Genomic DNA, 6,706 nt, shown 5'->3' with positions numbered 1-6,706 from the left:
TTTTTAAAACACTAAGAAGGCTCAACACAGCATGAGACTTTACTCCAAGTCTCGCCTGGGGCTCAACACATGAACTCAGCATTGAGAACATGGTTTGTGTACAAACAGTTTACTAAAAAGAAAAGATTTGGAGCAGCTCACTGCATAGCTAGCAAGATAGCGGACGACGTAGAAAACGTAAGCTAAAGTAAGTTGTTTACTTCAGCCAAACTTTTATTTTTGGTCAACCTGATCCGAACCGGAATATAACAAAGCCGTACGAGGGAAATAGTTAAATGTTAAACCACAAACCCTCCCATTACAACCACAACGTCATTAAACTGTAAAGTACTTCGTTTACCTTTTCGCGAGGTTTCCAAGTCGTGCAGCATGGTCGGTCTGAGCGTGGTTTTGTCTTCTTCGCTTAACGCGGAGTCGGTCACCTCAGAGCAGAGGCTCCCCTACTGGGTAGGGGGTGGAACGGTTCGGTTTGCAAACTAAATTAATGAAGGGAAATTTCTTAGTTTTGAAAATCGTTCTATTGATAGATTCTTGTTTTTTAAGTATTTTAACTAATACAGTTATAAAAAAAATTCAAGCACAAACGTAATGTTTCAAGCTAAATTGATATCAGCCTTAAAATGAATAGATCTTGCTATGCAGTATATTTCACTTAGATTGTATAAGTAGGCTACAATATTTTTTGGGTGAATTTAAATCGAGTGACAGCAAACCTTTGTGCTAATTCAAATACTCAGAACAACCAAAAGCAACCAAAAATAACCAAGCGGGAACGTTGTGTGAAGGTACGGTGCAACCGCAGGGGAACGTTACGGTTGGTTGGTTTTCTTAACGTTTAGGGAACGTTATAACCAGGAGGGAACGTTCCGTAAACGTTAGTTTTTGGTTTGGTTCTAACTAACCTTTAGAGAACCAAAAACTAACGTTCCTTAACGTTCGCCAAACGTTCTGTGTTAGTGGGGCAGTCTTCATCCGTGGAGTGGACTCAAATCTGTGTGTTACGGAGGAGCTATTGGGATTCAAATCAATGCATGGCACAACCACAGGAAAGGAAATCTTTTAGGAGGTTTCCAAATGTGTAACTGAAATAAAGCTGCCGTGGGATAAACTCGTTGGATTAACGACAGATGGTGCGCCAGCGATGTGCGGTAAAAAGAGTGGACTGGTGGGCATGGTTCGGGAGAAGATGCGGGAAGAGAACTGTGCAGGTGAGCTAACTGTTTACCACTGCATCATACATCAGGAAGCACTGTGTGCCAAAGCCCTAAAGATGGAACATGTTATGACCACAGTAACACAGGTAGTTAACTTTATAAGAGCCAAAGGTCTAAATCACCGCCAGTTTAAATCTTTTCTGGAGGAGTGTGGTTCGGAATACGCAGACGTGCCGTATCACACAGAGGTGAGATGGCTAAGCAGAGGAAAAGTAGGCCTACTGAACAGATGTTTCGAGCTGCGTGAGGAAATATGTCAATTCCTGAAAACCAAAGGGAAGAATACAGCAGAGCTCCGAGAACAAAAGTTCCTGTGTGAGCTGGCCTTTCTCTGTGACATCTCGAGCCATCTCGATGCGCTGAACCTGCAGCTTCAGGGGCGGGGGCGCATCATCACAGACATGTAGCCTACGCTGCAGTGAGGGCCTTCAAAACTAAACTGTGCCTGTGGGAGAATCAAATGCTGCAAGGAAACCCTTGCCATTTTCCCTGCTGCCAATCCATAAAAGCGCAGATTTCTACCGCCGTGTTCCCATGCGCACAGTTTGCTGAAAAAGTCAGTGTTCTCGCCGCTGAGTTTAGCCGGCGATTCGCCGACTTCGATGCCCAGAAATGCAAATTTGAACTGCTTAGTAATCCCTTCGCAGTTGATGTGGAAAATGCACCAACCAACATCCAAATGGAGCTAATTGAACTCCAGTGCAACGACACGCTGAAGTCAAAGTATGATGCTGTGGGCGCCGCACAGTTTCCACGGTTCATCCCTGACACAATGCCTCAGCTCCGCACCCAAGCTGCTTAGATGCTCTCCATGTTCGGCAGCACTTATCTATGGGAGCAACTTTTCTCCTCGATGAAGATGACCAAAACAACTCACAGGAGACGTCTGACTGATGAACATCTTCGCTCGATACTGAGGATTTTTTCAGCTCAGAGCTTGAGCCCAGACATTGATGAACTAGCATCTTACTAATAATAGTAAAATTATTTAAAAGTTTATTTTGGTATTTAAATCAGAAGGATGCAAATAGAAAAGAGGCATACAATTTTAATTTTAATTTTATTTTATTTAATAAATGAATGCCATTGATGTGTTTTTTCATTTGAAATTCGATTTTGCATGTCTCCACTATTAAATTAGGCCTATATATTGTATGGTAATAAGCGATGCTTGTTCCATATTCAATGTTAAAGCAAAACTTGTTTGGGTCCATAATAAAAGGTTAATTTGTTCAATGTTGGACCGTGACTTTGTTCAGGTTTTACATTTTGGCCCACTGGGTATTTGAGTTTGACACCCCTGAACGATGAAGAAATAATAAGATCAAATGAAGCAAAGCAATCTAAACATATATCTGGTTTTACAGCTGTTTCTGAAGTTCCTGAGTTTAGAGATTAGTCAGTGCCAGTTAAAGGCAGGTGTTGGTGAAATTTGCTTCTAATAGTTATAATTTTATCATTGAAGAATCTCATAAAGTCGTTACCACTAAGAGCTATGGGAATACTTGGCTCAGTAGAGCTGTGACCTTCCATTAGCCTGGCTACAGTGCTGAAAAGAAACCTGGGGTTGTTCCTATTTTCCTCTATTAATGACGAGTAGTATACTGCGCTGGCATTAAGGAGGGCCTTCCTATATGTTTTAAGACTATCTTGCCAGATTAAACGAGAATTTCCCAATTTGGTGTAACTCCAAATCTTCTCAAGTTTCCGTGATATTTGCTTTAATTTGCGAGTTTCAGTGTTATACCATGGAGCTAACCATCTTTGTTTTATTATCTTCTTTTTTAGAGGGGCAACAGAGTCGAGTGTCATTCTCAGCGAGCCTGCTGCACTATCAACAAAATGATCGATTTTGGAGGGAATGAAATTAGCATCACTAAGCACTATCAGATACACATGTTGTATAGAAGCTTTTGCCTAATGGCGTGTAGTTCAGCAGTATAAACTCAAAAGTAATCAAACAATGATCAGATAAATAGGGATTCTGTGGGAACACTATTAAATGTTAAATTTCAACACCATTCACCAGAACAAGATCGAGGGTGTGGTTAAAAAGGTGAGTGGGTTTATGAACACTTTGAGAGAAGCCAATAGAATCTAAAAGAGAGATAAATGCAGTACTAAGGCTATCATTCTCATCGTCCACATGAATATTAAAATCCCCTACAATAAGAACTTTGTCTATTTTTAGCACTAAATTTGACAAAAACTGCAAATTCGGATAAGAATTCAGAGTATGGACCAGGTGCTCGGTACACTATAACAAGTAGAACTGGTTGCTTTGATTTCCAACTTGGGTGTGAAAGACTAAGAACAAGACTTTCAAATGATTTATAATTCAGTTTAGGGTTTAGAGCTGATTAGTAGACTAGAATCGAAGACAGCTGCAACTCCACCTCCTCGTCCTGTGCCTCGAGGAATGTGAGTATTAATATAACTGGGAGGGGTGGATTAATTTAGACTAACATATTCTCCATCACCCAGCCAGGTTTCAGTAAGACAGAATAGATAAATATTAGAATCTGAAATTAATATTTACTAGTACACCTTTAGAAGCGAGAGATCCTATGTTTAGGAGTCCACATTTAATAATCCTGATAATGATTGTTTAAACTAACATTTTCATATACTTAAGTGTTTTATATTTATGGATCTTACTGTAAGTGTTGATTTAAGAGGCTAGATTGATCAAACAACAAACAAACTACTCACTGTCTGCCACTGTTGTAAAAACAAATTAAAATTTGCTCCAAATTATTTTCTAAATTAATTCTAAATATAACCGAAACATCTCCTCCTCAGGCACCCGCTGGGCTCAGGCCGAAAACTTTGGTAAACTGTCGGGCTTGGGCATGAGCATCTCGGGCCAGGGCCAACATTTTAAGTCCTAATCCACAACCTCCAGTCACCCCCCCCCACACACATTTCACAGCCAAGTGTGAAGCGGCAGGGGAGGTGTTTCAGACACGTCCAGCTGGGAGGAGGCCTCGGGGAAGACCCAGGACTAGGTGTAGAGATTATATCCCCAACCTGGCCTGGGAACACCTCAGGATCCCCCAGTCAGAGCTGGTTAATGTGGCTCGGAAAAAGGTGTGGGGTCCCCTGCTGGAGCTGCTGACCTCGTGACCCAATAAGCGCAAGAGTGTATGGCTGCAACCTGGAGCGTCCCATGTCATCCGTCCCGTCTCATGCTGTCCCGTCTCATGCGGAGGTGTGTCGAATGGTAATTTCAGAGGGTCAAAAATACGAAATCGCGATTAATTTTCCAGATGGAGTAAATTCGTGACCACATTTGTTACAATTAATTGAAAAAAGTTAAAAACTGTTAAAGTAACAATTTTGCCATGCATATAGTTTGCTGATTTCTGGAAGTTATGTTTGGGTTGACAAAATAAATGCAGACTATTGTCTGGAATAAAATAAGCTTGCGCCAACTATCATGCTAATGAATAAATGACTTTTAATATATATTTTTCTTTTTTTAACTAAACAGTAACGGCAATCATACAAATGAATAAAATAATTTTAAAAAACATGTCGAGATAAATGCAGACTATCATACTGATGAAAAAAACACTTAAAATATGTGTTCGTCTATAAAATAAATGCAGATTATATGCAAACTAGAAAAACCTTCCGCCAATCCTGATTTTTGACTTTTCAAAATAAAGGCTCACATCTGGAATAAAATACTATCTCTCTTACTTTTCAAAGTAAAAGCTTGAGTTCTAATGAATAAAATATTAGATGTTTTTTTAAAATTTTTAAAAATACATGTCCGTCTCTAAAATAAATGCAGACTATAGGCAAACTAAAAAAATCCTTCTATAGCTGCAACTTTGATCCAAGTTTTATAGAAGGAATTTCTCTCCCGACAGATGTCTTTTTTTTTTCCTTTCTTTCACACAAAATACAATAGAACCGCTGGCGCGGAAGCGGAAGAAAACTACAATCGCATTCTGGCCCAAGGCTGTGGCAGCAGAGATACGCAATCAAACGCAGGACGGGTCCCAGAGACCCGACAGCCGAGGTAGTAGAAAACCACAACCGCATTCTGCCCCGGGTCCCAGAGAGCCGACAGCATTCTGCCCTGGGTATAAGAGACCCAACAGCCGAGGTAGTGCCAGTAGAGCTATACAGTCGAGTTCTCTCGCCATGCTGATAAGCAGTTGTATTTGCAGCAATGTGCCAGTAAAGTGTGAAAACAATATAAAATATTTAAAAAAAATGTTTTGTATTTGTGTTTTTGTATTCTTGTTTTTGTTGTGTGCAGAATCAGATTCTTGTTATCCCTCCTCAGGAGATCCTGCCTTTAGTTGCAGAAACGGCTGCGTTGCTGATGCAGGTTTCATCAGATGTAGCTACGTTAATATGGAAAAACACAACCATAAATTCAGAAATGAGCAAACTATATGTAGGACAACATTTTTAACTTAACAGTTTTTAACGTTTTTCAATTGATTGCAACAAATGTGGTCACGAATTTACCCGTGGCTCCATCTGGAAAATTATTCGCGATTTCGTATTTTTGACTCTCTGAATTTGCCGTTGGACACACCTCCGCATGAGACGAGACGGATGACATGGGACTCTCCATGCGGCAGCCATTACCGTCTCAATACGCGGACGAAGATGGATGGATATTTTCTACTTTGCATAAATTGAGATCGAGATTAAATATTTCAATTAATTGACAGCCATTATTCATTTATTTTATATTAAGTAAATCCTAGTATAGGTCCCTCCTGGATTTTGCCATGTCAGACTTTGTATGTGACTCAGAGCCACTGACCAAGCGGAGTGAGAACGGGTTGACGTAACACAAGTAAATTGCCAAATTAATTTCCTTGTTTCTACTATAAAGACAAGACGCGTGTGACTGGAATATCTCACATTTACCAACAAACCACACAGCTAAAGACGTCGCAAAACATTTCAGACAGTCCTGCCAACCTGTTTACATTTTGACATCAATGTACGGCGTAACAATTGTTAACTCGATAAACGCCACAGCTGTTTCAATGCTGCCGGCTCTCTGCAATAATAAGTTATAGTCCAATTAGTACTATATCAAACCGTTTGAATGTGTGTCCCAACCCAGAATAGGAACTTAATGTAAAGATCAATAAGCCATTGACATTTGTTTGAATTTGATATTGTTTTAATATCAATATCAACTATTATATCAAGGCATTGATTGATATGGGGTGGAAGCACAGCTGACCCCAATTAGACTGATGTAAAGTATTTCTGTTGTAGAAGAAACATTTAGTTAAGCACAAATGGAGAGAAAAGTTAATTGTACAGTAAATGTACCCTTTATTTCCCCCCAGTGGTTCAGAGAAAGCAACACCAAGTTTACAAATAAATAAAACCGTATTCTTGCCCAGATTTTCTGCAACGATAACAGTAACCAAGTGCTAGTTTGTGTCTGTTAACTCATAGGTTTAGTAGCGGCATTATTCAAGAAAATAAATGCTAAACACTGAATG

At 39.8% G+C, this 6,706-nt stretch overlaps 1 pseudogene; it reads left to right on the top strand.

The window, feature by feature from the left end:
• The first annotated feature begins 369 nt into the window (after positions 1-369).
• LOC117948032 lies at positions 370-2,187 on the top strand (annotated as a pseudogene).
• The last annotated feature ends 4,519 nt before the right edge of the window (positions 2,188-6,706 follow it).

The sequence above is a fragment of the Etheostoma cragini genome, chromosome 1 (genome assembly GCF_013103735.1).
Source record: "Etheostoma cragini isolate CJK2018 chromosome 1, CSU_Ecrag_1.0, whole genome shotgun sequence".
Lineage (NCBI taxonomy): Eukaryota > Metazoa > Chordata > Actinopteri > Perciformes > Percidae > Etheostoma > Etheostoma cragini.
This window is presented reverse-complemented; position numbering and strand designations above follow the sequence as displayed.